The sequence below is a fragment of the Formica exsecta genome, unplaced genomic scaffold (genome assembly GCF_003651465.1).
Source record: "Formica exsecta isolate Colony F162 unplaced genomic scaffold, ASM365146v1 scaffold421, whole genome shotgun sequence".
NCBI lineage: Eukaryota > Metazoa > Arthropoda > Insecta > Hymenoptera > Formicidae > Formica > Formica exsecta.
In genome coordinates, this window is record NW_021851451.1 from 279,028 (window position 1) to 288,484 (window position 9,457).

Genomic DNA, 9,457 nt, shown 5'->3' on the forward strand with positions numbered 1-9,457 from the left:
CCAACCCGTAAGACGAAACTCACGCCCTGTCGTGACAACGGATGCCGGGCGCATTGTTTCGACCAGCGTCATTCATGATTATCACGGCTCTAATCGTTGAAGGAACAACTCTTCCGCTGTATATCCGCTATAATCCAAGAGTCATTGATATACTCCTGGAAACCGGGTATTATTGCTACTTATTCCTGGTTGTACTAAAGTTTAATTATTTAATAGAGCTTGTCTCTCAGCTTGTCTTATAATCAATAATTTTTAATTTTTTAGTATGAATATTCTAATATATTTCAAATTAGATATAGTGCATTGCAAGTTATCATAAATTATTACTTGTATAAATGTATATTAATGAAGTCTAATTATAATGTTTTCAACTTGACAAACATATACATATACATTTTCAATATTGGTGGAATTCTATCGCGCAGTCACTGCGATTATGGAAGATCATGCTTCCTTGTAGAAAAGATGTCAGTAATCCCCATCGAGTGACCCACTCGAAATTCAGAGGGTGTTTTCGGCGATCAACGCGTCATCAGAATGAAGTAATTTACGAGAGTGACAGCTGAAATACTTGATACTTAAGGACGAAATTAGAGCTGTCGTCTCCTGCTACATCACGTCTAGACTACCTTGATGATAGTGAAAGGGGTGTCGCGTCTCTAATCGGTTTTATTAAATTCTAGGAATCAAATGATTTCTTGGCGTCTCACAGCGAGACCTTTATCTAATTGATCAGGATTAATCCGATTCCGATTTATTATTAATATAGTGTTGACGATGTGATGTATGTTATTGAAACACACCCATACAGCACAGATCATTGCAATTATATTGCAGCAACATTGCAATGTTGCAAATTGCAATGCAACATTACAAAGACATTGCAGAAATATAGAGCCACAAAGTACCAGCACACTTGTAGCAACATGACATTAATATTTCGGAAATATTGCAAAATTCAATTTTTATATAATTTTAATAATAAAATATTATAATAAAATAATTTTTTGCAATATTTCTACATGAAAGATGTTAACGATAAACAATACTAAATGGTTCATTTTATTAAAACATTTTTCTTAAATTGGCTTATATTGCTGCACTGTATGCAAGTTGCAATATTGCGGTGAAAGATTGCTACAATATGTATGCAATCTTTGTGTGCTGTATGGGCAATATTCATTATATTTATGATCTATATATCCTCTTTGATAAATGCTGGTTATAAAAATGAACATGGACATAAAATATCATTTCAATTCAATGTTTTATATACTATTTAAATTATGAAATAATATTTTGATAAAATTATTGCAATCTTGAAATTTCTCTGCCTTTCTCTCTCTTTTTATCTTATAACATATACATCGGCTTATTTTTTCACAGCCGTCTATATGTTCATAACATCGAATGCTAGTTTAGTTGATTGTCGCAAGAAGCTGAAAAATATGACACAGTAAGACACAGTAAGCGAAAACGTCGTGGACGTTGCAATTTACAACGAGGTCTGTTACGGATGATTGCGAGGCAGGAGCGGTCTCTGGGAGGTCAAAGGACGAAGATTCCTTCATCCACTTCCTGCGGTATGATACTCGGTGGTGGTTGCGCGCCTCGGTTAACACTCGGCGGGCTGAAATAGCGAGCCAGCCGACCGCGAATATTCTTGATTAAACGCAAAAAAGCTCGGAGACCTACCGCTCGCCTTGCGCCCCGGTGGCTGCGTTTTTTCGCCACCCTCCACCATCACGACAGTCGGGCTTGAGCACGGAATTGGATTGGCCGTCTTTTCTCTCGCTCGTATCCCACCCCCCAGCTACGTTTCTCTCCCTTACTCTCTCATCGCTCGACGGAAGAAACACCAGCGGTTTCAGGACACTTGGGGGACTCGATTAGAGCAGCTTGCGACAGCTAGAAGTACCTGGGCACGCGCGTCCGCACTCGCCCCTTCACGTAAATTGTTGTATACTGTCCAAAGTAATCTCTCGTGATAAGAGATACACACTAGCTCGTTTGGGGGTCTTATGTCGTTGAATGTATATATCTTTAATTAAATACTTCCGCGCTTCAATCAAATTTTGCTCGTTGTGCGTGATGCACGGCTTTGAGAAAATGGAGATCTGCAAAATTAAATAAGCTTATAACAGATCTCATCCGACAAACTTTTTCTTTTCTTTTCTTTGAAGTATTTATTCATGGAATCTTAAAATGTTAATTGTACGATGAAACATGTCACGCATATTTTAAGCCATAACAATTCAAAACTATTATAAGGAACTGATGCGACATATATATTTTGTAATATAAAAATATTGATAAACTTTTCTCTTGTTATATTTATTTTATTATAATTTATAAGGCATATGCGTGAGAGAATTTTTCCCATAGTTCTATGAGCTCTGCGAAAGAAATATATGTATGTTCAAATATGCAGTTAGTATAATACAGTATACAGTTTTGTAAATTTAAATACGTACCGCACATGACGAATGAACAGGCGGGACGGTAATGTTCACAAAAATATTCAAGAACCGCGACGAGATGCCGCGCCCATGCGGCATTCTTTCTTCCGTTTTACTGAAAAAAGGAATGCGCAAACAATAGAGTAGTTTTCCTGACTTTTCCTTCGCGCAATGCGAGATCTATATGTAGTATGTAAATTTTTCTAGCCATTCTAAAACTAGCCAGTATTTCTTATATTTTTATCTAGCTAGTATTATTTTTATATTATTATTTATCGTCAACGTAAATATGATACAAAATATTTCACAATGTTAAGTCTGCTAAATATTGTAAAATCGTTAAAGAGAAAGATAAACGTATTTTTAAATAAATATTAGATGCAATTTTTATAAACTAATGATACATATAAATATAAAAAAATATGGTTATACCATCGAAAAATATAATTATAAATTTTTTAACAAAAAAGCGCCGCGTGTAATAAAATATAAATAAAGAAACAACACAAAACTGTGAGCTTAGTTTTTAGCAGGGAAACATTGTAGCACCATTGTCTGAGAATCGACTGGTGAGCTCCTGCTTAAAGCCACCCTCCATTCCGTAAGTACAGAGAGACAGGAGAGAAGACGAAGTGGGTGGTGCGGTGTCGCAGAAACGGCCTGGAGATTAGCGTTAATTACAGAGTTGAGCTGTGCCGGGGTTGGGACAGGGCGCTAGGTATTTGTCACTCGGCACTGCTCTCGACTACCGCTTCTCGTTCTGAATATTAATAACCCCACCGTTCTCCACCACCCCCGCGTCCCTTACTCCCGCGACACCCGATGAATTGCGCGGCAGACAACGCTACTCATTATGCTGACTGCTTGATTTCATCATCCTCGATGGCACGAAAAATTAATCGCCCCGCTATCGAGATCAAGAATAAAGGATCCCGTCGGGTATTAACGACGTCGTTCCGCCTGATGTCTGACGCGGACCATAAACAAGATACTTTGTTAATATGTTAATGAACCCGACGTTTTCTGGAGGTTTTATCCACGCGATCTTTGGGATTAAATTGTATCGGCGATTCACAATTCTGCATATGACCAGGACATTTAATTAATTTGTATTAATTCACACATTCTGAAAACACATGTGTGAATTAATACTAACATAAACATACTTTGTTTAAAAATAAATTAAATACGCGAAATGCATATTGCTGTGAAACTAACGAATAATTCAAGAGAGAAAGAGAGAGTTACTAATCTTTTATATAGTTGTCAGAAAATTCGAGGTAGTAAGAGTTGAAGTAAACAGCATCATCTCCCTTCTTTCTCTTAAAAGTAACCGTTTTCCAAAAATTGAAGGGTCGCACTTTCGGCAACGGCGTTTCCTCCCTCCACGAACGATGTCGATCAATCGATATCGCTCATCCTCGTCCTATCTGTGGTCGGTCCTTCGATGGCGGTCCCATTCCCGCGCAAAACGCTCAGATATTCAAAGTCGGGGAATAGTTTATTCATGGTCGGTTCCGAGAACTTAGAAAGATATTGGAAGCGCCCCGGGAGAGAGAGAGAGTAAAAGATGGAGAGAGAGAGAGAGAGGACTGAGGGAGGAGGATGGATAAAGAGGAAAGGGGGAGGAGGGTTAGATGGTTGAACGGGGGTAGAAACAGGTCGGAAGCGAGAAGGCCTGAGCGACGGAGAAAGAGGAGCGATATTGGTCGGACGGAAGTGTCCCCTCGGGAAAACGGGAGGAGCGTCGTCTCGTCCCCGATCCGATAAAGCGAAAAAGGAACCCCCTGCGGCATCGCCGCCGCCACTCTCCTACGGGCACATGACCCACGTGACAGCGAGTCCGCCAATAAAATTCAAATAAACTCCGACCGTGCATACTAAATTATCACATCTTCCATTACCCGGCCGCGTGTCCATCCTAGAACGACTTTTTCTGGGATCCCCGGGACACATTCGCACGCTTGCCACGCGAAATTCCGATATTCCTGACTTTCGAATGGGGACACGGGGGGATAGAAGGAAGAAACCGTGGATTCTATGGTTTTTCATTTTTCGCTGTATACTCCTTTTTTCATTCCACTTGCGAGAATAGCGCAATGCGGCATGCGGCATCGCATTCGTAAATGTGACTATCGGTTTAATTTCACTTCCGGTGTAGAAAAACCGAGGGTGATGATATTCAGGAATAGCTCGCGCTGATGTAACGTCTGCAATTTATCAGAATCGATGTCACGTCGTTGTAATCGTGTAAGTCATCTTGACGCTGGTAGTTTTCTTACTAAAGCATACGTCTCTCGATCCTTGGAAGAGTCTTTTCTGAAAAATAGTACATCAGGCCAGTAATACGTTATTTTTAAAACAATATTGGTGATAAAGTTTTCCTTTAACAAGAGAGAAAATTTTATAAGAACTTGATTATATCGATAAAATACGTTAAACTCTTACTAATAGTGAAATTTTATTTTAAAAGTGAAAGAAATATTAAATTATTTTGTAAACAAACAAATTATTTTTTTTATTTTTATATTTTTTTGCATAAAAAAGATAGCTTTCTTAAATCGTTCATGTTTAAGTCTCGTGTCTAAAGCACTATACATTTGGTATTGTACGTATCAATATTAGAGATTTTAGGACAACAACTTAAACACTTTCGTATATCGACTTAATAGTCATCGCCATAACAGCATCATTAGTGGCGCCTTCGATCTCTGATATAACCAAGCGTGACTCGTTCATGAGGGTCCAGCGGCAGTGATGGAAGGACGAAGAGGTCAGGTGGTCTTTCCCAGGAACGCCCCAGATTTCAACATTACTCAAGCAGGATCAACCTGCCAAGAAGGAGGCCATTGTTCGCTCTTATGCCTCGGGCTTTCCTTCCGCATCGGCGATACGCCATCATACCTGGCTCGGTTATCAAGATACATAGGGCTTTTTGTTGCCGTTTTGTCTGAGCTTCAAATATGTAGAATATTTTTGGGAATGCAAAAGACTCCGCAAAAATGTAGGTTTATTTCAATTGGTTCAAAAGAATAATCTGCTTTTATTAATCGTCTATCGAGAAATTGCTATTTGAATTTTTTTCAACAATTGCATATAATATCTATCTAAAAAAATTTATAACGACAATAATGATGATATCTTTATTGTTTTAGAACACTATATAATAAATTACATTTCTCAATAATTAACAATTTTATTTATATACCAAAATATAATCAATTAATTAAATGGTGAACTCGTTAATACAGAAAATTTAACAACGATGTTAATAAATCAAGAATGTAAGAATTAATCAGACGAAATAACTGATCAAATATATATAATCTGTTATTGATAAACGCGGACTTAATATTTCTCGAAAAAGATTAATTATGAAGCATGTGTTAATCTCACTGTGGTTTGTTTTGTTTATCGTCACAAATACGGAGATACGGTTAATATTTCCTAATTATCGGCTTTAATGTATTTTTAGAATATACATGGATTAAAATGCAAACGGAAGGGGAAAAGGGAATCATCGGAACGAAGTTTCTTCGGTAAAACAATTAGTAGTCTTCGCTGTTCTCTGCACCTCCCGTTAGCTTATCTACGCCCCAACTATTAGTATAATCGTTGGAGGCTACGACCCTTATCTACCCCTCGAGCCGTTCGCTTTAATTCTTACCAAGTTAAAGCCATCCCCAACGATTTGCACCACTTTGCACTTTGTTCAGTACCATGCCTAAAGTTGAGTATCGAACTGAGAATCAACTATAGCTAAAATGATGTGAAAAATACAATTAGAACACGATAAGACTTCTCTGAAGTTAATTTCTATCTATAAAATATGGAACTAAACACGTAAATATAAATAAGTTTTTTTTTTTAAATTAACTAATTTAATTAGAGCATCTCTCTCTTTCTCTCTTTATATGAAATTATTCTCTTTTGTAAATTTAATTCTCGTAAGAGTTAAATGTCATTTTCTGTTTCAAGAATAAAAGCCATTCTCTCTCCCCCTTGTAAAAGTCGACGAGAACCGTTAGTCGATTAATTCGTAAACACTCGGAAAAATCGACCACGAGTGGATTTCGCGTTTCATCACGCCACCCACCCACCCGCGCGTCGTTGTGAAATCCGCGATATTTCTGGAGGGTTGGCGACGGGGCGTTCTGTTTTTCGATACATCGGCAATAAACGTAACGTTTCGCCGCGTGTCTAATTGATTTGCAGCGTACGCTAGGGGGATACAGGCGGAGGTAGGGGCGGGTTGAACGGGGGAAGGTTACAACGCGGGAGCGTGAGCACCGGGGGTGAACCTCGCGCCCACCCCTTTGCATTATGGATGCACCTGATTTCACACTTGTTCGTCCGCATCGCCGAACTCGCTATAACGTCTCCATCGGTATAAACGGGCCGCAATTTGCTGGCCCATTGTAAACCGCCCCCTTCGGTTCGATTCACGGGTAATAAATCGTGGCTACTGGATACGTATATACGGGGAATTTATGTTTACGGTGAGCCATGCGCGTATTTACCACGGTCGACGAGGAGGCCGCCCTTCTATTTCGACGGCAACGTGATTCGGCAACGTGAAATCCGTCGCAGCTGTCGAGTGATCCCGATTGTATAGTCGTTGACAATCCGTTTGTGTCCCATTTTGCGAAAGAAAAATTTTAATTTCCTCTACAGATCACTTGAACTAGTTTAAAAGATGGAGTACATGCAACGTATAATTTGAAAAATATTTAATCGATATCAACAAGACAGATTAAATGGATGCAGTTTTTTTAGATAGTAAATAATTTTAAAATTTTTCTTTATTTTTTTTTTATATCTAAGACACAGTTTACAATAATTCTGATAGATAAAACGACTTTATTCTTCTTATCTCGAATTATGATATTCCATATGGCCTTGCACGACGGACGTCTTGTAATTGGAAATGCGTTAAATCGTCACGTAAAGGATTTAATTTGACAATTAGGGATCCCTCCCCGCATGCACGTTAGCCGGACGTCCGAAATTGGCCGTGTAACATGTGCGTAATCCGTGCCACGTGTCGGTCGCGCGATACACCGCAGTACAGCGGCACGAGACGACGTGACGCAACGCGACGCCCGGCGTCCCCCCGTTTCTCGAGACATCCTTCGTACAGCCGCAAACCCACTTGAGCCTTCCATCCGTTCGTTACTGATCATTCAGTGCCAATTTGTCCAGTTACCGAGATTAGAAAGCGACTTGAAAGCGATGCTAATTCGAGACTCCTCTCTCTGCTCCCCGTCTGCCTTCTAATTTACGATTCACCCTCGCTGACCCCCGTACTTATTGCTTTATACTCCGCTTTATGCATTACCATAACGGACATCAAACGTATCTGTCAGTTATGCCTGATTTCCTTGTGAAAAAAACGACAACATTTTATAATATAATATACAAATAATATTTTTTGGTTCTTCAATATTATATGTATATACAAAGAGAAAAGTATTTTATCTTAAAAATGTTTGATTTTTTCGAAATATTAAAATATCTACTAATTTTTAATAAAATCGAAATAGCGTAGTGTTCTTATAATATCCATTTTTCAAAAATATCTAATTTATCGGATATACGAGTACAATACATTAAAGGAAATCAACGAAACTTATCGATATTTTCAGAATAAATATTCTTAAAGTTAATTACATTCTTTTATTCTTTCTTGATAAGTAGAGTGTCTTTCGAGAGCTTGATCTTTTCAAGTCGCGCGTACTTCTCGCCGCGATCCGCTCAAGAGCGACTAACGTGCGTGAGCGAATACGCTAAAAAGCACATCGGTGGCTTGACATATGGCCGGCGAAATTGCCGGCGGGGTGGCAGTAACAATATTTACGGAAGGCTCCGCCAACCCCCGGTGTTTTGTTAAGACTGCGCGCGGCGCGTCACCGCAGCCCCCGGGCCAAGGGTGTCACTTTACTCCGGTAATCCCCCGTAATACTCTTTAGCGATCCGCGTCGCCAAACGATATTAAGTCCCTTACATCCAATTTCTATAGACTTACACCTCTTGCTCTTGAGGCGATTAGCATTTTGATTGTGCGAAAGAGCGGCGTCTTTACCGGCACTTTTTGATTCGCGGTTACCTCCCGTAAAGTTGCGTACCTTCAGAGGCGGATGTAATCGCGCGATTTTCGCGAAATTACACTGGCTGATTTCCATTACATCACAGTAGCGAGTAATTGAAATTTTCCACGGAGAACATTTCTCGCGTCGTCGCGAAGGGTGATAAAGAGAGTCGCGCTGGATGTCCTTTCTTTGTAGAACTGTTACATTCGTATCTCGTTAATGTTTTAGACGTCAATTGAAGGGTGAAATCCTGAAATTGCTTTTCTTCGCCGTTTGAAGTCAAATTATTGTACTAAAATTTTATTTATAGAGAAATTTATATTCGAATTTTGCGAGAATTAAAAACGCAATCTTCGCCTTTCTTTAGAATAACACATATCAATATTAATTAACTTTTACATTTTTAAATTTACATAAAGAAAGATATAAGACATAATATAAATTTTATTCGAAAACTTTGATATAATATTAATGTTCGATATTTTATGCTGTCCCTTCGTAAAGTGCTGATTTCTTAACGAAGATTGATCTTGCAAAACTAATATAGAATAACTTTATTTTTAAATTATATCTATCTCTGATTACAGAGTTTTATTTGTCTATGTCTATATGTTGCTAAGATAGTCATAATCACAAGAGAAATGCTGAGGAAAAGAACTGATGCTTCTAGATTATCCCGTCAAAAAAAAATAAAAAAATAAAAAAACGATGAGAGTGAAAATCAAAAATAGAGCGCGAACAAAACATTATAAGCGTGAGTAGGCAGCGATTTTCATTGGCAAATGTGTATGCCCAGCGGAATCGCGTGTAATCGCGCCACACGCGCGACATGCACGCACGCACGCACGTACGAAAATTGGGGTCGCGTCGTGCGTGCCCGTTTCACGAGGAACGCGACTCCGAAGGGTG